Raw genomic sequence first — 25,291 nt, 5'->3', positions numbered from 1 at the left:
AAGCCACCTGACTTTAATGTGCCTGCCAAGGTGGCACCAGGGGAACGGTTAGTGGGTGGGAGTGATGGAGCACTAGTGATGGGAGTTGGTTCTAGTGGAAGGATTGGTGTTAAAATATATGCAACTATATGCCTAAAACTCGCAAACTTAGTAAAATACAATTATTTAATTAAATTTAAAAAAATAAAAAAGAGAGCAATTGGGCTTTTGCCTTGCACACTGCTGACCTAGGATGGACCATGGTTTGATGGCCCAGCATCCCATATGGTTCCTCAAGCTAGGAGTGATTTCTAAGTGCATACCCAGGAGTAACCACTGAGTGTCACTGGTGTGGCCATTAAATAAATAAATAAACAAACAAATAAATAAATAATAAAAGAGAAAAAATTCAGGAATGCTCCAAAAAAGAAAATTAAAACAAAATGTTTTGTCATATTGATAAATTTTTAGAAAAAATACTTGAAGCAGATATAATTAGGATTATTGCAAATTTATATTTGCTGTATACATTATTAAGTTATCTATAATTAATTTAAACTACATAGAACTCTGAGAATTATGCTTACTATAGTAAATGTAAGTTCACACTTTCCCTATTATTATCACAGTGACCTTTTCTACATGGAATAATCAAGACATACTTTTCAAACAGAAAAATTATAAGTAGTAAACTGAAAAAATAAACAAAACAAATGAAGAGAGGATAATAGATTTATGAGTCTCAACTGAAATATTTGCCCTTTCTTCACCCTCAGTAACTTCTGAATATTTATATAATTCATGCATTAACATTAGGATTTTTCTAGTTGCAAGTAATAAGTCCAATTTTAAAAAATTAGACATCTATTTATAGGTTTATGATCCTCATAACTAAACATAGGGTAAAAGAGAATTTAACTTTCAAAAAAATCAAAATTATTCATTTTCATTTCTAATATATTTTAAATTAACCTTGATGACTCAAATTATTTCCATACATAATAGATGACAAAGTTTAAGAAAATCTGAATTTTTTAGTCCTTTTTGTTTTAAATATAAGAAAATATTTCTCTAGCTTAGTTTTTTGAAATATATACCTTATAATATTAAAATGAGTAAATAAGTCTCTAGAAATATTCAAATTGACAATTATCTTATTCCTTCTTGATTTAAGGGCCTCATATTGATATGCTCTGTGAGGCAAAGACATGATCCATATTACTGAACTATATCCCTGGCATTTTAACTATTAACCTTTAAATAAGATGATAAAAAAAAAGAGAAAGTAGTAGTCTTTGCTAGTATTTTGTTAAATGAAGAAAAATGGATTTGATGTTTCATACACCTGAATTTTATAACAAATCTACAAATTGTTATATATTTACTAGGAAGCAAAGTTAGCCAATTTCTCCATAAATTTAAGACTTTTACTTTAGCCTTGAAATAAAAACAAGTATTTTAATGATATCAATAAATGTCACTTGAACGTGCCCTACTCACCCCAACTGATGAAACTTATGAATTAGTAGGAAAAAAGATAGTAGTACATATAGCACGGGTTAAAACTTTAAATGATTAGGGGCCGGAGTGGTAGTACAGCAGTAGGGCATTTGTTGTTGTTGCTGTTGTTGTTTTTGCATTTGGCCAACCTAGAACAGATCTGGAATTGATTCCTGGATTCCCAGGAATCATGTCAGGAGAGATTTATGAGTGCAGAGTCAAGAGTAACCTCTAAGCACCTCTTAATGTGAATTCCAAAAATAAAACACAAAATATAAAACTTTAAATGATTATAGAGGACTTGAGATTCTTCAACAGAAATTTTTTGGTTCTTAATGTATTAAACAACTGAACTTTGTGTTTTGGAACCAAAGGTTGTTGAGAAGGTAACTGTATAAAGAACAGTGACTAATGAACCAGATTTTATTTTATTATGTGTGTGATTTGACATGCAAGTTGCTAATTGAATGTCTTTTCTTCAAGGTATCATATTATTATAATTATTTTATTACTGGTATTATTTATTTAGAGGCTACGTACAAGAGATACTCATTTATTACTCCTAGGTCTGACCTTAGTGTTCACTCTCGGAGGGTGTTGGGAAATACATGAGGTGCCAAGAATTGAATCTAATCAGCAACATGTAAGGATAATGCTCTACATGAGGTCTTGTCTCTCTGACCTCTTGTCTTCAATTGTTTTATCTGTAAAGAAAAGTTCCTTATTAAATTGGAAAATCAGAAATAACCTCCAAGGTGTGACCCTAAAACTACTAATAATTTTTGGGATTTGTTTGTTTTGTTTTTGCTTTGTTTTTGTTTTGGTTTTTTGTGTGTTTGTTTGTTTTGGTTTTTGGGCCACACCCAGTATTTCTCATGGGTTGCTTCTGTCTCTGTGCTCCTGGCAAGGGCCATATAGGATGCTTTAGATAGCTCAGGTTGACCATATACAAGGCAAAACATCCTACCTCTGTGCTATCACTAAGGCTCCCAAAACTATTAATAATTTTAAATAATAAAATAAAAGATCTTTGCAGTATTTTAAAGTAATAGAACACGATTGAATCTGTTTTGACCTAGGTTTTGGCAAACAGTGAAAATTTCCAGAAATATTTGAAGTGTGTATATAACTGAGCCAGCAAACAAGACAGTGACAGTTATCAATAGCAAAATAGCTATGATTTAGTTACAAGGGTATAATTTGAGCAAGGACTGATGAAGTAAACTAAATTCTATTAAACATTTTGTAGTAGGACAATTCACATTTGTTGGAAGTTCAGCATCAACATCTAAGAAACTCCATCTTTTGACTAGGTAGTTAGTGAGCCCCGAAAAAGGCTGGCAGTTTGCACTTCTTTCCTGTTGGGTAATTGTAGGAACGCAGCCATAAGCCTGCTCCTGTTCCTTTAAAGAAAATGACATCAGTTATGAGACTCCCCTGTAATTGCCACTGGAGGGCATATGGGACTGAGATATATAAAGCCAGAGCATGCCTGTTTCTCTGGGGAAGTCTGATAGCCTGGAGGCCCTGAGGGCACAGCTGCCCTGGTCATCCTACTGCCCAATCTACCTGTCTATGTGTCAGCCTGTTGTTCAGTGAATTAAGTCCAGAGAGACAATGCCTCCCTAATTGTATAACTGTTTATTCAAGCTCCTTCCTTTTGCTCTTGCTCCTGTGTCCCTGAGTTGTACGATGTCATTTTCTCTCTCTAGCTCTTTGTCAATCTCCTTCTCCAGACTCTCTCTTACTTTCGGTTCTTTATTTATCTTATTCTTCCTTCCTTCCTTCCTTCCTTCCTTCCTTCCTTCCTTCCTTCCTTCCTTCCTTCCTTCCTTCCTTCCTTCCTTCCTTTTTTCCTTTCTTCCTTCCTGCCTTTTTCCTTCCTTCCTTCCTTCCTTCCTTCCTTCCATTTTTTCTTTCTTCATTCCTCCCTCCTTCCCTTCCTTCCTTCCTTCTTTCTCTTTTTCATTCATTTATTCATTCATTCATTTTCTTTCTTTCTCTTTCTTTCTTTTTTCTTCTTTCTTTCTTCCTTCCTTCTTCCTTCCTTCCTTTCTTTCTTTTTTCTTCTTTCTTTCTTTTTCTTTCTTTCATTCATTCATTCTTTCTTTCTTTCTTCTTTTTTCTTCCTTTCTTCCTTCCTTCCTTTCTTCTTTCTTTCTTTTTCTTTCTTTCTTTCTTTCTTTTTCTTTTCTTTCTTTTTCTTTCTTTCTTTCTTCTTTTTCTTTCTTCTTTCTTTCTTTCTCTTCTTTCTTTCTTTCTTTCTTTCTTTCTTTCTTTCTCTTTCTTTTTCTTTCTTTTCTTTCTTTCTTTCTTTCTTTCTCTTTCTTTCTTTTTCTTTCTTTCTTTCTTTCTCTTCTTTTTCTTTCTTTCTTTCTTTCTTTCTTTCTTTTTTCTTTCTTTCTTTCTTTCTTTCTTTCTTTCTTTCTTTCTTTCTTTCTTTCTTTCTTTCTTTCTTTCTTTCTTTCTTTCTTTCTTCTTTTTTCTTTCTTTCTTTCTTTCTTTCTTTCTTTCTTTCTTTCATTCTTTCTTTCATTCTTTCGTTCTTTCTTTCTTTCTTTCTTTCTCTTTTTTTCTTCCTTTTTTTCATGCAGATGCCATATTTTTAAATAATAATATCTTTATTTAAACACCATGATTAGAAACAATTGAGTTGGGTTTCAGTCATAACAAGAACACCCCCTTCATCATGCAACCTTCCAATCATCAATGCCCCAACTCTTCCCTCACCCACTCCCCACCTGTATTTGAGACAGGTTTTCTACATCCTTCACTCACTGCCATTGTTATGATAGTTTTTTTTGTAGTTATTTCTCTAACTACACTCACCACTCTTTGTGGTGAGCTTCATGTCTTAAGCCAGTTCTTCCGGCCCTCATCTCTTAGAATTATTTCAATATCTTTAATTTTTCTTAAAACCCATAGATGAGTGAGACTATTCTATCTCTCATGCTCCCTCTGACTTATTTCACTCAGCATAATAGATTTCATGTACATCCATATATAAGAAAATTTCATAACTTCATATCTCGTAATGGCTTCATTATACTCCATTGTGTATATGTACCATTGTTTCTTTAGCCATTTATCTGTTGAAGGCCATCTTGGTTGTTTCCAGAGTTTGGCTATTGTAAATAGGACTGCAAAGAATACAGGTGTGAGGAAGAGATTTTTTAATTGTATTTTTGTGTTCCTAGGGTATATCCCTAGAAGTGGTATAGTTAGATCATATAGGAGCTCAATTTCCAGTTTTTTTGAGGAATCTCCATATTGTTTTCCCTAAGGGTTGGACTAGAGGACATTCCCACCAGCTATGAATGAGAGTTCCTTTCTCCCCACATCCCACCAACACTGATTATTCTTTTCCTTTGTGATGTGTACCAGTCTCTGTGGTGTAAGTTGGTACCTCATTGTTCTGTTGATTTGCATCTCCCTCATGATTAGTGATGTGGAACATTTTTAAGTGCCTTTTGGCCATTTGTATTTCTTTTTGGATGTACATGGAATCTATTATGCTGAGTGAAATAAGTCAGAGGGAGAGAGATAGATGCAGAATAGTCTCATTCGTCTATGGGTTTTAAGAAAAATGAAAGATATTCTTGCAATAATTTCAGACAAAAGAGAGGATGGCTAGAATTTCCAGATCATTACATGAAGCTCACCACAAAGAGTGATGAGTGCAGTTAGAGAAATAACTACATTGAGAACTATCATAACAATGTGAATGAGGGCCCAGAGAGATAGCACAGCGGTGTTTGCCTTGCAAGCAGCCGATCCAGGACCTAAGGTGGTTGTTTCGAATCCCGGTGTCCCATATGGACCCCATGCATGCCAGGAGTTATTTCTGAGCAGACAGCCAGGAGTAACCCCTGAGCACCGCCGAATGTGGCCCAAAAACCAAAAAAAAAAAAAAAAACAACAAAAAAACAAAACAATGTGAATGAATGAGGAAGTAGAAAGCCTCTCTAGAGTACAGGCTAGGGTGGGGTAGGAGAGGAGATTTAGGACATTGGTGATGGGAATGTTGGACTGGTGAAGGGGGTGTTCTTTACATGACTGAAAACCAACCACAATCATGTTTGTAATCAAGGTGTTTAAATAAAGATATTAATTAAAAATAAATAAACCTATAGATTTAAAAAAAACATTCTCTGACTTCCTGAAAACAAATAAACAAACAATATTTCAGTTAAAAATGTGGACACTTGGGGCACATTGGTAGAGGGGGGTATACACCGGTGTTGGAATTGTCCCTGATTCATTACATGTCTGAAATCCAACTATTAATGACTTGGTAAATCACAATGGTTTTAATAAAATTTAATTTAAATTTAAAAAATTATTTAATGAACCATGGATTACACATTGTTCATAACTGATTTTTATGTTTATAATATTTCAACACCAATCCCACCACTAGGGTAAAATCACTTTACTGCTCCTATATGCCATTATCCTTTACCTTCTAAACATCCTTCCCTACCCCTTGCATAGAAAATACCATGCAAATTCATGTTTGGTAGCTTTAGCTTATATATCTTGTTTTCTTATATATCTTGTATTGTTTAGTCTGTGCTTTTAATATGTAGCTATATTATTCCCCTATGTCTCCAATGTACCTGAGGCCCAGACTCCTGTTCCTTATTACATTTCTTTGTCATCTTTCTTCCTGCCTTGTTTATTTACTTTTCTGTCCTTTTCCTCCATAGGCTCTGGGGTCAGTGATGTTCTAGGCATCTCCCCACTGACTACATTACGTTTACTAATACTATTTGATATACCACAAATATGTAATGTCACCCTGTATTTGCCATACTTCTTTTGGTTTAATTTACTCAACTTGATATCTTCCAGTTCCAACAAATTGCAAGATTTTATCTTTACATGAAGCTGCATAGTATTTCATTGTGTATAGCCACCATATTTTAAAAATCTGCTTATCTAGAGTTGGATACATAGATTGATTCCATATCTTAGCTATTGTATTCAGGGTAGCAATACATTATGGTGTATATGCATCTTTTCAGATAAATGTTTTTATGTCCTGAGTATAGATGCCCAAAAGTTGAATTGCTAGGTCACATGACAGTTCATTCAAACTTTACTGAGGAATCTCCATATTGTTTTCCACAATGATTATACAAGACAACATTCCCACCATCAGTAAATGAGAGTCTCTTTTTTTACCATAGCCTCATCAGCACAGATTGTTTATTTGATCCTAAATTTTTTGATACATGCCATTCTCACTAGTGTGAGGTGGTATCTTATAGTAGTCCTAATACAAATTTCTTTAGTAATAAGTGATTCTGAGCATTTTTCATGTACCTATTGATGATCACTTGTCTTTCTTTGAGAAGTAACTGTTTACATTTCTCCCCATTTTGGATAGAATTTTTTTGTTTATTGTTTTTGGGCCATACCCGGTGATGCTCAGGGGTTACTCCTGAGCTGGAAATCACTCCTGGCTTGGGGAATCATATACTGAACTGTGATCCATCCTAGAGTAGCACATGCAAGGCAGATGCCCTACCACTCATGCCACTGTTCTGGCCCCATTTTGAATAGGATTTTTGAATTTTTGTTCTTAATCTTTGTTAATGTATTATATATCCTGAATATTAAGTCCTTTTATGAGGTGTTTATTGCGAATATTTTTTCCATCCAGTTAGTGGTCTTTTAGTTTTATCCTGTGTCTCTTTCGTGATGCAGACACATTTTATTTTGGTATAGTCTCATTGGTTTATTTTTTTATTCTTTTTACTTTGCCAGCAGTATAAGAACACTGAAGATGTCTTTGAGATCCAAATTTTGAAGTATTCAGTCTATGTTTTTTAGATGTGCTCATAGTTTCTGGTCATATTTTATAATACTTGATCCACTTTTTATTATCTATTTTGTATAGTATATTAATTGAGTTTTAATTTCTTACATAAATTATCCAGTTTTCCCAGAACCATTTGTTAAAGAGGCTGTCTTTACTCTATTTCATGTTCTCAGATCTTTTATCCAAAATTAACTGTTCATACATATAGGTATTTGTCATTGGGTATTAAATTCTGATCCATTGATTAGAGAACATATTTTTTATTCCAGTATTAGGGAGTTTTAATCACAATAACTATATAATACAGCTTCACATCAGGTAACGTGATAACTCCACATTTCTTATTTTTTTATTTAACTTTGGCTATTTGTAGTCTCTTCTGATTTATACAAATTGTATTATTGATTTTTCTAGGTCCTTGAAGAATATCAACTGAATTTAGATGGAATTTGTATCGAATCTATATAATAACTTAGGTACTATCCTCATTTTAACAATATGAAACTTTCAATTCATGAGCATGCAATATTTTTCTATTTTCTAAATTTTTTGATCTTTTTCTAAAGTGAGTTAAAGTTATCATGGTATAAATATTCCACAGGTTGATATTAAGAATATACCTATATACCTGATATTTTAAGATATGTATTTTAATGCAATAGATTTCTCAATCTCATTTTGTTCTGATGCATTTCTTGTACACATAAATATAAAAATTTTGTGTATTTACTTTGAAGCTGGATACCTTGCTATATTGACTTATTGTTTCTAATATCTCTCTGTTCAGTCTTTATAATTTTCTATGTATGTTACATTGTCATCTGTAAATAAAAATAATTTAAATTCTTTTCCAATTTGGATCACAATAAATAGTTTTTTGACTGAATGCTATAACCAGAATACTATTACTATTCTGAAGAAAAGTAGAGATAGTGACTACACTTGCTTTGTCTGTGATCTCAGAGGAAATGAATTTAATTTTTTTTACCATTAAGAGTAGTACTTGCTGAGAGTTTGTTATAGGTGGCCCTTACATTCTTGAGGTAGTAAGTTTGCCACAAAGGTGGGAGATTCAAAGGGACCAGTAAAGATACTTTATAAATAAGAGGATTTAAACTTTTATTACACCATTAAATAAAACATAGATATCATTTTAGCATTTAAAGTAGGCATACAGCTCATCTATAGCCAACACATCTTTTTATTAAAATTATATATAGATAGTAATATTAATTTGCCATTAAATTTCTCCTTTAGCTGCTTCCAAAAATATTAAATGTTTTATAATTTTTTTTTGTTTTTTTGGTAGTTTTTGGGTCACACCCGGCAGTGCTCAGGGGTTACTCCTGGCTTCATGCTCAGAAATTGCTCCTGGCAGGCACGGGGGACCATATGGGACGCTGGGATTCGAACCGATGACCTCCTGCATGAAAGGCAAACGCCTTTCCTCCATGCTATCTCTCCAGCCCCAAAGAAAAAGTATCACACTGTTGTCATAACTGATCATAAAACATTGTTTAAAAATAAGGGAAAGCAAAGTTATTAAGAAAAATAGAAAGAAAATAAAAAATAACAAAATAAGAGATAAAAATAAATAAGAGAAAGCTTAGTAGCAAGTATACTTGTGGTTTAGTAAGTTCTCCTTTTTTAAAAATAAGAGATGAAAATAAAATAGAAATTGTGTGTATGGCAGTTTTTTGCATAGGCATAGCAAAATTTGGGGTAAATAGAAAGGAAAAGTTCTCGTTTAAAAAACAGTGAGACATTACCCATGAAGTATCCTGGCAAGAAACCAACTTACAGGCTTCAGGAATTCTAACTTGTCTAACTCCAAAGTCTTACTCTGTGGTCTCAGTAAAAGCTCTTCATAATCACATTTGTTGCTGTCAGGTTTCTGTAGTGAGAAACCCTGGTTTCTGAACAGATTCTATGTCGAAGTCTGTGTTATGCAGAGCATCTTCCAGTTTTATCTCACCATTAGGTGGCAATGCAGAGAACCCTGTTCTGAAAGCAGATTGTTGCTGTTACCAAGTAGTCAAGGTGTCATTTGAATCCACTCTGAAGTAAGTCTATGCCAGAGCAGCAGTAGGGTTTCCCTGGTAGAAGTCTAATTCTTGATGCTGGTGTAGAAAACCATGCCGTTTTCATAAATAGGGTCCAATGTTAAGGTATACATTTCAATGTCCAATCTTCTGAAACCTAAGCCAAGTCATCATGACAAGTGTTCAGGGTCTAAGGACCCACTGCAATATAAAATTTATGTGTTCCTATCTCAATAGAGATAAGAACTTGTTTGCACGCATAAGATTTCCCCATCTTAATATGCCTAAGCAAAAAGAAACAATACCACATGGTACTTCTTATGCATATAGGGGTAAAAATAATAAGTGAAACAATCCCTACAACCTGGTTCTAACATGAACTCAAAACACTAGAAAACTTATCTACTAGAATTCCCTACTAAATAGATCCCAAAAGTTGGAAGAAATTGCAACTACCTATGAAAACAGTATAAATTATGCCTATTAAGGAAATACATCTAAAGAAATATTCAAAGAAGATATAAATATCCGATTTAAGTTATTTGAATAGTTGGGGGAATTGGATAAAATCTTGAGCATAGCTTCAGTCTCTGATTTGGTCTTGTAAAGTCTAAAAACTCCCACCAATCACGTATCAGCAACTGTCAAGCTGGGAGCTTCTCAGAAAAAGAATCTGGTAGTGAGCAATAGTCCACAATGAAGGGAGGTGGGGGAAAAAGGACCCCCGAGGGCAATTCAGCAGCAGCGCCTGTAGCAACTCTCAGCTGAGGATCTTTCACTTTGGGAGCTGGTTGGCAGCTGGCTGGAGGGGGGCGGTGGAAGTTCCACTTTGTGAAAGACAGATTCTCACTTATTGAGGAATTCAGAACTGAAGGTAAAACAGGTTAAAGAGGGAAGAAATAACAGATGAAGGTTGAAAGCCTGAAGGGCTAGAAGTGAAAATAAGTAGAAAAGGAGAGTTCAAAACTGAATGTGTAGACTGAATGTGGGACTGGTAGAAAGTTGAAGTCCTTTGAAAACTTGAAGAAGGGAAACAAATACGCTGGTGATGAATGTGTATTGTGGTATGTAAATACCTATAAAAACCATCATTAACAGCATTGTAACACAATATTTCAATCAAAAACTATAAAAATTAATTTAGCTTTATCTTCACTTAGACAATGTATATGAATAAAGAACTCTTGCATCCATGAATATATTGATAAGCATATATACTAAATAAATTATGTTATATTAACACCCACTGTCAATTGTAGATAAAAGTAATACGGAGAGTCTTTTTCACTGAAAGCGTAAGTAGCCAAGCTTCAAACATTATCTTGTACCTTATGATAAGGGATAAAGTGTTACTTCTTTAAAAATTGGAAAATAAGTTAAATGCCTTGGAAGTTTTACAGAGATTGCTCTAAATTTGTCTGGTGCTAAGGTAGAAATTTTTTTTGCAGTATTGATTTTTCTAACACATGAATAAGAGATTTGGTTCTATTTCTTTGTGTCTGATTCCTCTAGTACAGCGTTATAATGAGGTTGCATCAAACTATGAAGCTTCTGTGTTGCAGAAGAAATGATGACTAGAATAAAAAAGACATCTCAAAGATAGATGAAACTATTTGCCCACCACTCATGTGACAAAAGCTTAATATTGAATAGATAAAACATTTGTAAGGCTAAAAAATCAAAAAATGGAAGTGTATATAAATAGAAAATTTCTAATAAAAACATATAGATAGCCAGTGTCAGGTATATGAAAAAATATTCTGTATCACTGATCTCAAAGAAATGTAAATAAAAAGTACAATAAGATATTTCTTATTAGGTCTACTAGCATACAACATAAAGGACCAATGCAGCCAATATTGGTATAGATATGACAAAAGAGTAATTTTTCTCACTGATTATAATGAGAAAGGAATGTTTACTAATTAAACAATACGATTTTGTCTCAAAATTTTAAAAATTAAGAAAGAATTAAACTTCCATATAACAGCAATTCCACTTATTGCATCTACTCCAAGAGCCTAAGAACAACCTCTCTGAAAGTCATTTGGGTTATTTGTATGTTCTTTGTAGCACTATTCAGAGAAGTCAAAATCTGGATACAAAACAAGTGTTCACAGATGTTTGGATAAAACAAACACAGAATATATAAAGAAATGGACTGCTATTAAACTATAAAATAGATGACATCATGCATTTTATAACTAGAAATGTACTATAGATATCTAAATTTGCAAGTAAATGTATAAAACTGGAGATTAGAAGTTAAATAAAGTCAATCAGAATGAGAGGGCCAGACAGAGAATAGGCTATATATATATATAATAGGATATAAAGGAGAACCATATCAGAATACCAATAAATAACATTAAGTAAACCAAACTAACAGACTCTGAACAAGTTTATGGAACTGATATTATCACTACAGGGACTCAGGAAAGGAGATTTTTAATAGGAGAGTATGAAAAACTCTAGAAAAAATAGACACTGATGAGGGTGTGGTGTTGGGATAAATGAGCATGAAACCATTCATAGTATTATACAACATGGTAAGTAAAATAAAAATTAAAAATAAAGATATATTTAAATATTCAATATTACATGAAAGATATTGAATATTAGAATATTTCCATTACATTAAAATGTGTTCCTTACCTGAAAATAACATTATCCTCCTATCTTCTAGTAACTATCTGTTTTCTGTCACCATAGACTTTTCTCACAAATAAATATTAATATTTTGCAATATTAATAGTTTTAGTCCTGTAAATCTCAAGTTAATAGGTATTTGTGTTTTCATTTTGGAATGTTATGAATACAAATGCATTAAATGTTTTTTTTAAGCATGAATCTGAAAAGATATGTTTTTTTTAACTTAGGAGTCAATAACTAACATTGATTTCTCATATTTGCTACCATGTCTGTAGGTTTTCTTTAGTCTGTGTACACTTTACGTGTTGTGTGTATGATTTAAGTATTTTCATGATTTTGTGAATTCACTTTTTCTCATATCTCTAAAAATGTACACTTTAGATTCAATAGCTTACCTTAAGTGTTCTCTTATTTGTGTGTCCATCCCCTTGTGATTGTGTATGTTTTTGTGACTGTGGAAAAATTGAATCCACCTCATAGTTGGTTCACTTATTTCTTTTCTCTGAGCCTGGCAACAAACATCAGGTTCTCACACATGTAAAGTAAGTGCTCTACCACTTATGAGCTACACACATCCCTGACCTCCATTTTCCATGCTTAACAAAAGAGTACAAAATTTGGCTTCTCCTTATTTTTAACCTCAATAGATGTATAAATGAATAAAAGTTATTTTCTGATATTAGAAGTGCCTGGTATCTTGATTTAGAAGTTTGGTAATTTTGTAACTAGAAATATACTGTAGACATCTAAATTATATATATATATATATTTTTGTAGAGGGAATTCGGCGTCAAGATATATAATAAAATAGAGCTTGGAAGAATATTTATTTCTAAAATGAAAATTGTGACTTTTAGAATAATAACACTCAGAAAATGATCATAATTTAGGAGTCCTAAAAATTTCCACTGCAAACATTCACACATTCATTGGTCATCTCTATTTTTTCAGACCTGACACTTTTCCAAGGTTCAGAGTTTATATGACTTGTGAATATTAGTTGATCCAGACATCACAAATTGTTATGAAAATAATGTGTAAGTTTTAGTCAGCCATAGCCACAGTTATCTTTAGTGTTCAAAATATATTTATGGTACTTTGTGTAAATTTATGAATTGTCTCTCAAATGTCACATATTATAACAAGAATAATGATACACACTATGGGTAACTAAAAACCATGATTAGCCAGTCTGATCCTGGTTTTATATTTTATATATTAAAATCAAAACCTATAGCAATGGTAGAATGTATAAAAATTGCATTTCACATAGAATAAATTAGGTTTTTTGACATTTGATGACATTATTGTTATATATTTCTCTAAGGTTTGTAAATGAAAAAAAAGGAAGAAAAAGTAGTGAATGTGATCTTTGAATTTCTTAAATTTATACTAGAGATTCTCCTAAAGATTGTCACTACTGTTAGTGGAGAATATTTTCCCATTTATGGAAGTAGTGGTGGATAAACATAACATGCCTAAAAACATATACTAAAATTAAATTATGATAGCTAAGTAATAAACAAAATAACCTAAGATTAATACTTGCTAGTTAGATGTTTTCTTATGTGAATAAAACCAAGGTTATTATTTGATAGCATTGTTCACATTCCTTAAAGAGCTCTATCGTATGTAATAAAAAAATTTAAGGTGGGATAAAAAATATACATTTGAGAATAATACAGCAGAGAAACTAAGCCATCAATTTCAATTTTAATTGAATATTTTAAAATATTTTTATTCAATTTATTTTAATAAATTAATAACAAATTAAGCCTCTAATGTGAAAAGCAATTATTTAAATAAGGACAATAAAATAAACTAGACTTAGAAGTTTATTTAAATTATTCAGGTCCAAGGAAAAGGACAGTGATAGGGCATTTGTTTAGTACATGACTGACCTGGGTTTAATATCTGGCATGGAAAATGATCTACTGTGCTTCACCATGACTCATCCCTGAGTTAAAAGCCCTGTACCCAACTGGTAGCAGCTATAAAATCATTAAAACATGTAATTTATTTAGCTCAGTACAGATTATTCTGAAAACATTATTACTACTGATAATAAAAATAGTTGTCTGAAAAAAACATGCAGAAAGGTAAATTTGTGAGCAAGTATGCAATTTTTTATAAAAACATTATCAAAACAAGAAAACAGTAAATATGTGTACACTACACTACCTGTCTTATAAAATAATTTGACATATCTTGGTCCAAGAAGGAGGAAAACTTGACCTAGATTACAGGATGAAGAATGTAGGATGAAAACATTAGGAGAATATTCAATTTGTAACATGATTTTTATTCAATATTTCATCTGGTTATAAAATACTAAGATTAGCAAAACTGCCATGAAAGTGTAAGGATAATGTATCTATAATGATTATTTTCATATGTATAAAATGCATAAATATAAACATCTTAAAGTTTAATTAGTAGTTGAAGTATATATACAGATTTTTAATAGAATTTCTCTTTGCACTTCAAGTCTATTCTAAGCAGGGCTCCAGTGACCAAGGGAACCATATTGGATGCTGAGGATCTAATCAAATTCATTCATATGCACACAAAAAAGCATTTTTTTCACTATATTATCTCTTCATTCAGTAACCATAGTCTTGTACCTATGATTATTTTCTATGGTAAAATTATAGTGCCAGGGTATTCATTTGTGTAATGAGAGCAACTGTTGTTAAGAAGGATAAGGGTGAATACTGTCAGCTACTCTTTTTGATTAGCTCTTTCTAAACTTCTGAACCCAGACATTATGGAAATAAATAAGTACTCATGCACTAATACTATTAAGATTTTAAGATAATAAGTGTTTCACAATTACCCTACAATATATCTCTCAATGAACAGTAACTTTTGTTATAAATAAAAAAACATAATAAAAATATTTCAACTGCAGTCAATACAGAGATTTTCTTTTAGATATTTTCAATTTTCCCATTTTTTCATGTTGTTAATTATTGGCTTTGCATATTGGTGAAGATACTGTGACATATTTTTATTGTCACAATGAACTGGAAAGAAGATAGAATGTAATATTTCCAACAACACCTGCCCCTTTTTACTTCAGACTTAAAATTATTTTTAAGTATAAACCTTAATAAAATGCCTAAACTATAATAACTTTCTGGAATCTTTTGTTTACTAATATATGTAATAGATATGCTAATAATAATTGCTAGGAAGCAGTGATGAGAAATTTATTTAAAGTTGCAAATAAAATTTGATGAGTTAGACTCACTTAAGGAAAACATTTACCTCGGATTTTCAATTTGTGCACTGAAGTGGCATAAAATTATTTCAAGATAATTTTCCTCTCCTAAAAAAAGAGACAAGAAGCAAAAAATAAACACACTCTAAATATATTTCAGTCTTATATTTTTTCATATTTGGAACTCTGATGTTTTTGTCACTCTGAAAAAAGCCAGCCAAGGACAACAGCTCATACAGTGTATTGACAAAAGCCTGGATTATCCTAGCCTACATGGAGCTCTTTCCTGTTCAAAAGAAAATATATTGTTTTTTAAAATCAATCAAATTACTTTTATATAACATATACCCATATACTCAGAGGTTTTTGATTCAAGGCTGTTTTTTTTTCTGATCAGAGGAGTAGAAGAAGAATTAATTCTTTTAGAATTAATATTATGACAGTGGTGGAGGGTCTTCAGTACATAAGTGGTGGATGAAAGTAGTATTAATATTGTACAGAAAAATAATAAAAATAACTTCTAAAGCCATGTATGGTATATATAAGTATATGATAATAATTCTTGAAGTATGTTGTACTGTTCTTTTATGCAACTTAAATAAGTAATAGTTTAAATGATAATTTATTCATTGTCTAAAAATATTGTAAACTCATAATAACAGTGTCATTTGTTTTATCCCATTTTATCTTCTAGAACAGCATAGTTCTAGAAAAAAATAAATAATAAGCAGATATATTGAGTAAATTTAAAATAACTGCAAAAATGTATTTGCAGAATGTATTAATTATATAAACCTTTCCTTAAACTTTTACATAAACTATTCTAAAGTGCCCTTCTAAATTAACTATTAATTTTGAAAACACAACTAGTAAATATGCTGTTTATACTTAGATTATATTTTGACAAATTTTTATTGTCTTCATATACTCTAAACTATGAAACTGTCTCATAAGCAGAACTTTAAAGAAAAGGAAAGGAATTGGGGATGACTTCAGTTGAAGGAATGAGAAGAGGTCTGTCAGATATACCAAAAATTATAGTACTCGGGGGGTTAATGGCTTTCATTTGACAGTTGTGCTTTGCCTCACTTTAATTGGATATACAATTTTCTTTTCGTTTTGAGTTGACAACTCTTCAAGGACAAATACTGAACCCTGAGGGTGAGGAAAAAAATAATAGAATGCTAGATAGACTGAAAAACAATTTAGCACTCAGCAAGAAAAGAAGACTCGAAGTTGAGACAACCCATGTAGACAATGTCAGCATACTTCCAGATTTTTTCAAAGGAGCAAAGAACCCCTAAACATCTCAATTAGAAAATCAAGGTGAATTAAATCATTTTCCTTGAAGCACTGCCAAATATTTGACATAAACTTCAATTTGCAGCAACAAGCTTCAAGGCATCAATTAGAACAGAAATTTTCTTTTAGAAATATAATCCAGGAAGGAGTTTGCTTACTGTTTTTCTCATAAAGCTCATTTTGTTTAATTGATCTAAGTCTCTGTCTGCATAAATATAGACATGCTGAGTATTCAGGGTATATTAGTTTTTCTTCTTTTGATGTGATTTAAAGAAAAATTTATCCATGTAGATATGTGTGTTCATTATTGCATCTTCAGGACATTAGACTCTAGTTAGAGTGGGTGAATGATTCTAAATGTTAGATGCATTCAATTTCTTCCAGTGTTTTAAATATTTTTCTTTTACAAATAGCCAATTATTATTTTCAATTGTTCATAATTTTTTTCACTCTTTAAGTTTAACAGAAAAATCTAATTTTATTTTATTTTATTTTATTGGTTTTTTGTGGGGGGGGCACACCCGGCGGTGCTCAGGGATTACTCTGCTCAGAAATAGCTCCTGGCAGGCACGGACCATATGGGACGCTGGGATTCAAACCTAGGTCCTAGGCCGGCTGCTTGCAAGGCAAATGCTACTGTGCTATCTCTCCGGCTAATTGTATTTTAAAAACAAGAAAATCCCTATACGAAATATTTTCAAATTATTTCCAAGATTCACCTATTGAGGAGGTTCTTTATAATGTAGACATTTCAGGTACCAATTTAAGGAATTGCAGTCACTTACATTCTACACTGGTGCCAAGTTTCAGCACTATTTTCATTTCTCCAAGAACACAAAACTGGTGGTTTCTATTCTCCATCTATTATTTTGAGATTATTTTTATATTGTTTAAACTCAATTTGCTAATGTTGTTAAACAAAGCAAAAAAAAAGTCTAAATAAAAGTTAAAAATGACAAAAGAAAGACTTTGGGGACCAGAGATGTAGTACAGTGATGAAAGCACTTGCCTTGAATATAGCACAAAACATAGTTTGATTCTCAGCTCTCATAGAGTGGACCTAGCAGTTCCACGTGTGATCTCTAACCATAGAATCAGAAATAAGTCCTGATTACTGCCACCGTGGTCCCAAAAGCCCCCATAAAAAATAGAAGTTGGGGCTAAAGTGGTGGCACAAGTGGTAGGGTGCTTGCCTTGCACACAATAAACTAGGACAGACCTCTGTTCAAACCCCTGGTGTCCCATATGGTCCTCCAAGCCAGAAGCGATTTCTGAGCCCATAGCCAGGAGTAACCCCTGAGGGTCACCAGGTGTGGCCCCAAAACAAACAAATAAACAAAAAAACCCTGAAGTTAAAGAAACTATTCATTTTAACTTTCAATATTTTAATATATTGATTTGTGTAAATAAAACAATGACATGTGATCATTTTTTTCACTTTGTTGGTACAGGAAATAAAATAAAGTACTGTATTTCAGCAGTTCTGTAAAATTTAAATAAAAGATGAGGAAATAGTATTATGAGGTAACTTTATTAAGGTTTATTTTTTAGCATTTTTTAAATAGATACTTGAATTTTATTTCTCTGCTCTTAAACCATTTACTAAAAGCATATTTTATGGGCTGGTGCAATAGTATAGTGAGAAGGGCATTTGCTTTGCAAGTGGCCGAACCAGATTCAATCCCCAGCATCCCATATGGTCCCCTGAGTCTGCTAAGAGTGATTCTGAGCACAAGGCACAGAAGTAGGAATAGCCCATGAGCGCCACTAGGTGTGGCTTCAAAATGCATATTTCAATTATTTCTTAGAATCATTATCTAAGGTCTTAGGAAGGAAAATTGAAGATGAGTATATAATTATTATACTTCATGACTGTGCTGATTTTTGCTGACCTCGCTCTGGTTTAACTAAGAACACTAAAATGCCCCTTATCAAGTATGTAATTTTAACCAAGTTGTTCAACTTTGCTTAAACAACTTGTTTAACTTGATATTTAAATTTTCTAAAGGGGGCAGAGTGACCAGAGAACCTCCCTTTAAAGAGTAAAGTAAGATACAAATGAAATCTTACCTATTTGTTTGAAATTATCTCAGACACAGATGAAGTGCATATTAAATTTTTCTATTTATTTTCACAGAATGCAGAAATTGAGAAGATATTTTAAATGCTATTAAAATCAGAAATACTTATGACTTTTAAAGACAACTTCATTTTCTATATAAGTTAAAGACTATTTTAGATGAACTTTTAGCTAATTAAATACGATAATTTAATTTTTAAAAAACTGTGCCTACAAATAAGGAATGCAATAAATGGTTGTGCTAAAACAAAGATTACAAAGGAAATCTCACCAAGAATACTCCAAATATAACTCTATTTTGCTTGACTGCAGCATTTTTAACATATAAAATGAAAGAGATAAGAGGTGAGATCAAGGATAGCTGGATAAAAATATTTTGAATATGGGATAGGAGAGATAGCACAGCGGTGAGGCATTTGCCTTAGATGCAGAAGGTCATTGGTTCAAATTCTGCATCCCATATGGTCCCCTGAGCCTGCCACGGGTGATTTCTGAGCGTAGAGCCAGGAGTAGCCCCTGAGCACTGCCAGGTGTAACCCAAAAACCAAAAAAACAAATTTTGAATAAAGAGAAAATTTTAATGTGCAAATAATTTTATGGTTGTTATGTAGATAATAAAAGGGGAGAATTTAAAGAGCAAAGACTGGAAATGCACTTTTTGCATCAAGATGACATTTTATCATTTATGTAAAAAGGCATCACAGAATAGTTTTCATCATGTACATGGCATAATTGAATTTGCATTTAAAAGGTAATTCTAGCTGCTTTGCATGAATGATAATGGTGAATACCTAAATAAGAAAGTTTACTATAGGAGTCTAGACAATAAATGTAGATATCAATCCTGGTACCATACCAATGGAGAAAAGGGGTTTGATTCTGAGTCAAAATTTTATTGGGAAAGATATATAGAGTAATTTTATGTGTAGAAATTAAATTATTCAAATTTTAACTCTGAATTGTTAAATTTAGACTAAGATAAGAATATAGACTATAAAGGTGCTGGGGTGATTTATAATGAGGTGTATTTTATACATAGAGTTGAGGACTGAAAAGATAAAGATTATTTATGAAGTTCTGTTTCATAGAAATCAAATCATAATCCAGAATTCTTAATACACTACTTTCTTAATACAGCTTTGACTTTGAATTTCTTGAGGAACATTTAATTTTTCTCATAATAATAGAAAAAAACATAATTGGGGCCGGAGAGATAGCACAGCGGCGTTTGCCTTGCAAGCAGCTGATCCAGGACCTAAGGTGGTTGGTTCAAATCCCGACATCCCCTATGGTCCCCTGTGCCTGCCAGGAGCTATTTCTGAGCAGACAGCCAGGAGTAACCCTGAACACCACCGGGTGTGGCCCAAAAACCAAAAAAAAGAAAAAAGAAAAAAGAAAAAAGAAAAAGCATAATTATAATCTTATTGAGTGTAAAACAGGGATAGATTAAAAACTCCAAAGAGTAACTTATAGGAGCAGAGAGATATTACAGAGGATAAATGCTTGCCTTGCCCGTGGTCATCACATGTTTAGTCCCTGAGAACCCATATTTCCTGAGCCTTGTAGGAGTTATCCTTGGGCACAAAATAAGGAGTAATCTCTGAACACTGCTGTATGTAGCCCTCCCCAAACAAACGAACAAGTTATATTGAATTGATAAAAAAAAAAAAAAAAAAAAAAGGAACTTTGGTCAGAAGCAATAGCACAGCAGTAGGCCGTTTGCCTTGCACGCGACTGATTCTGGACGGACCTCGGTTTCCCAGCGTGCCTTATGGTCCTCCAAGGTAGGAGAGATTTCTGAGCGCATAGGCAGCAGTAACCCTGAACGTCACTGGGTGTGGCCCAAAACCCAAAAAATAAGAGAAGACAACACTGGTGTTGGGAATTCCCCTTATTCAATGTCACTATGTGCCTAAAATATTACTGTGAAAGATCTATAATTCACTTTGTCACAATAAAAATCATTGGGGAAAACAATCAGAGCAAACCAGAAAAAAGTATCTCAAATTATTAAAATGCATATTAAACTGAGGGTAGAACAAATTGGGCAAAACAAATTGATTTTTATTATAGCTTATTTATAAAAATAATATAAAAAAGTATAATTTGCCACCTATGGTTGTTACAGAGAAGGAATGCTGAATCCCATCTCTTTACCTTCTTCATAATCTATCTGTCTCCCATCATTGGCTGAGTAAGTCAGCAGAAATACAGTAACCAAACTATGTCTTCAGTGAGTCTTAATTGTATCTGAGCAAAGGTCACTGGATTGTTGTAGAAAAGAAGTATAAGTTAGAAAAACTAAGAAATCACAACTAAAAGAGCATTCCAATTTTAAATTACCAAAGTTCCTGGGCTAAAAAATTGTTTTCTTCAAAGGCAAGGTTTTTGTATTTCAGCATTAGATAATGTTTCACATAGCATATAATTATTTGATATTATTACGAAAATAGTTATTTGATACTTCTAAATTATATTTTAAAATGCATCTGTATATATTTTAAATATATATATCCTCTTTCATTAATTAATGCTATAAGAATATTATCACTCAAAAGAAGCATAGCTGATATTTAGTTTTTCCCATATATTTTGTCTAGTGATTTATTTTAATGATATACTGATGGTCCTGTCCATATGACCTGTTGACATTCTTTCTACTGCTGAGTCATCTGTTTTTGATTTTAAAAGCTGTAGATGTCAACATAATCCCATTGAGAGCAATTCTGCTTCCTTTTAGATGATAATAGATAGGCAAATGGCTCATGCCATCCCTTAATGTTGCTCTTTCTAATGGACCATTTGTAGAGATGAAATGCTTGCCAAATGCTTGGGAATACATATGCCTATTTTTTAATGGATATGATACTTTGTTTCTGCTCTTGCATTACTAGTTAGTATTAACAACCAATTTCTGTTCATTCACTGTACAGATGATTATGTCCTTCATTCCAAGACAATGTCTGGGCACAAATACATATGTATTTGTCATGTCCAAATCATATTAGAAATGATGTGGAAAAGCTTATATTTGGCAGAGAAAGCAGCATTTAGAAGAGAATGTTACAAGCCCAAGTCGAGATTAATATTGGATATGAAAGTATTTCAATTCTCCTCTAACTTTGGTCTAGTTAAGAATACCCATTTGTTTTTTGATATGCAATATGTAGACATTACTGGAAATAATTCAGTAGACCCAAGACTAGATAAACCTTAAGTCTGTGAAACACAAAAAATAAATAAAAGAAATAATTATAACTTTGTCTGGTGCGAATTCTAGTTAGTATGCAGGTGTAAAACTGAAGCACTATTCATATTTAAAAAATGTTTTGTTCTAAGTACAGACAAAACAACACCACATACTTATATTTTCTTTGATAACATTCATGAGGATAAATAAATATTTGGAAGCTTTTTTTTTTGTTTCCTCATTTTTTGGTTTACTTTTGGGCCACACCTGGTGGTGCAAATAATCTCACCACTGTACTACTTCTCTGACCCATATCATCACTTCATGAAAACTTCCATGTATTTATGAGAAACAAATTCTAATACCAAGTATAATCTATATAGAGATTACCACATCACTACAAATAAAGTAATGCTACCTAGGTGAGTATGTATATATCACCATAAAAATGAATTGTTTTGATTTTGTCATAATTGTGAAAACATTTCCACAGATTAAGTGGTTGAAAAAAACACAAATTAATTTTTGTTTTACAAATTTAGGACAGATGTACAAAAACAAATTAACCTCATTAGACTAAAATCATATTAACAGAGTGTATTTCCTTCTGGTAACTGTAGAGGAGACAACTTTTTCTTTTATCTCTTGTTTTAAAAAATGCCAACACTCCTTGGAAATTGGGCCCTTTCATCTTCAAAAGTCAACAATAGATGCCACTCACTCTAACATTGACTCCCCTGCTTCTCTTTTTGTTTCTTGACTGTTAACAGATAAAATAGTCTCTATTTTAAGTTCATCAAACAATTGCGTTATAGTCTTACTCTTTCTGTACTCTGCTGAGTTATTCAAATAATGTAGAGGAAGAAGTGAACATCTTGCAGTATATAATTTAAAACTGAATTATAATACTACTTTATATAAGAATATATAAAAATCTTCTATTTATTTCACTACAGTATTCTAACTCAAACTCATCTTTTCTTCTGATAATATACTAGAAACATGTGCCAATATGAAATTCATTCATTCATTCTTCATGAATCTGACTAGTATTTAGACTTTGGTCAACTATCCTTAAAACATCAATGAAGTTCTTTACCTATTTATAGTCATAAATAAAATGCCACTGCATTTGGGTTAAGACAAATATTTATTTCTTAGTTTATATTAATATATCTCCTTTATATTGCTTTACAATCCTTAAGATTATCAGAGCTATTCTACTCTTGTGAATGCCATGTCATCTGGTTTTATCCCTTGGGAGAGGCTATATTTTTCAGAGCATCACAAGTGTACTTGCAAGAAAAATATCTTTCTTTCTTCTTCCCTAAGTAATATTTGTAAGACTCCTTGAGATTTCAGTTTTTTCATCACTGTCCAAAATTCATCACTTTCCTTATTTTCTTAAGACAGCATGTCATATGTCTGTGCTGTTATCTAATAGTACTATAGACTCTAGCTCAATGTGCTGGGTTATACTTTTTGAAGTTCTGACTAAAATGTACATGCTGAATCCTAATTGGGTATTTGATATAAAAATGTGACTTTTTCATCTACAATACACTATAAAATGTAGTAGGAATTCAGCATATTTTATTAAAACTGATGTAATTTACTCATATATAGATGATAGATAGATAGATAGATAGATAGATAGATAGATACTCATATATAGATGATAGATAGATAGATAGATAGATAGATAGATAGATAGATAGATAGATAGATAGATAGATAGATAGATAGATAGATAGATAGATACATAGATTTAGGAAGCCTGATTTTTATTGTTAAGTAAATCACTTAATTTTCCAGTGAAGGAAAAGAAGCCTAAAAGCAAAATAATAACACTTAAGGTAGGGGAAAATTATTTTTTTATTTTTTATTATTTGCTGTCTAATCTCTCTCCTTTTTTTGTTTCTTTTAGACACTGTGATTTGCACTATGGTTAAAGAAGGGGTAGCATCCATCACTTTATCACTGCTTAACATATAGTTCTTACCCAGAGTGATCAGTCCCAACTATCATTGTCATAGTGATTGCTCTCTATCATAACTTCACTGCTCCATTATTTACCGCAAGCTTCCTACTCAGTAGTCAGTCATTTACCACAAGCCCACTGCAACTTTGTATTCAATAGGAGAAAAACTAAGTCTTTCCTTTAAGATGTGGCATAAGAAAAGTTTGCTACCTATCACCACTTCTGTTCAATATAATACTTGCCATAGAATGTATACAATCAATTTCTTTTATAAAGGGAAAAGAAATGCTAAGTGGAGTAATAAAAGCCTCTTGCACATGTGGTGTTGGGGTAACTGGTCACCTATATGCAAAAAACTAATTCAGACCTCTAACGCTATGCACAAAGATCAAAATAGAATAGATTAAAAAACCTTGATATGAGACCTAAATCCACAAGGTATGTAGAGGAAAATGTTGGTATGACATGCCATGATATTGAAGCTAAAGGTATCTTAAACTGTGTAACCCGACTGGCCAACTAAGGTGAAATAATCATAAACAAATAGGGCTACATTAAACTGAGAAGCTCCTGCACCTTGAAAGAAATGTTATGAAGAGACAAAGACTATCCACAAAAGTGAATAAATTATTCACTTAACATCCCATGTAATAAGAGGTTAATATCTAAGATATACAAGGCACTAGCAGAACTCTCTGTAAGTGCATTTTACACAACTACATTTATAAATAACAAAATTAATATTTTTATCACAGTATTCGCAATTATTTGCTTACCAAATAATCACAATAAAAATCGCATTAGTAAGAAAAAAAATCCCATTAAACATTCGCATACCCCGAGCAGTTCTGTTCGAGGTACGCAAATGTTTAATGCAATTTTTTGCGATTTTTTTTCTTACTAATGTGATTTTTTATTGCGAATATTCAGTAAACGAAATCCTCTTTTTTTAACACCACTATATGCTTACTTAAATTCTTATAATTTTTTTTCCTTCTTTATTTTTTATTTTTATTTTTCCATTTTTTATTTTAATAAAATGCTGTGTTCATAATGTACTCCCTGTTAAAACACTGGCAAGAGGAATAGTACAGAATGTAGCACTTGCTTTGCATACAGCTGACCTGTCTTCAGTCCCTGAGACCGCATATAATCCTGAGCTTGTCAAGAGTGATCTAGCACTTTCTATATGATCCTTCTAAAAAGCAAACATAAACAAAAAATCTATGTGAAGCTCTATGCATGCTTCCACCAAATTTAAATCAAGCATGTGACATTTGTTACTGTTGTTCAATTGAAACTGTATTGTAATAAAATAAGTATAAGATTATTCCAAGGTTGTCATTTATATTGGCAGTCCATATCAGTTATGAATTTGAATGATCAATTTTCAATGATTTATTTAGACACATTCTGATTCATTTAGTTCAAAACTAATTATAGGCTGTAAATTATGTCACAGAAAAAATTCTTTCAAATGCTTTATTATAATAAATTTTATATTTATTCAATATA

The sequence above is a fragment of the Suncus etruscus genome, chromosome 4, assembly GCF_024139225.1.
Source record: "Suncus etruscus isolate mSunEtr1 chromosome 4, mSunEtr1.pri.cur, whole genome shotgun sequence".
Taxonomy (NCBI): domain Eukaryota; kingdom Metazoa; phylum Chordata; class Mammalia; order Eulipotyphla; family Soricidae; genus Suncus; species Suncus etruscus.
Note: the sequence above shows the minus strand (reverse complement) of the source record.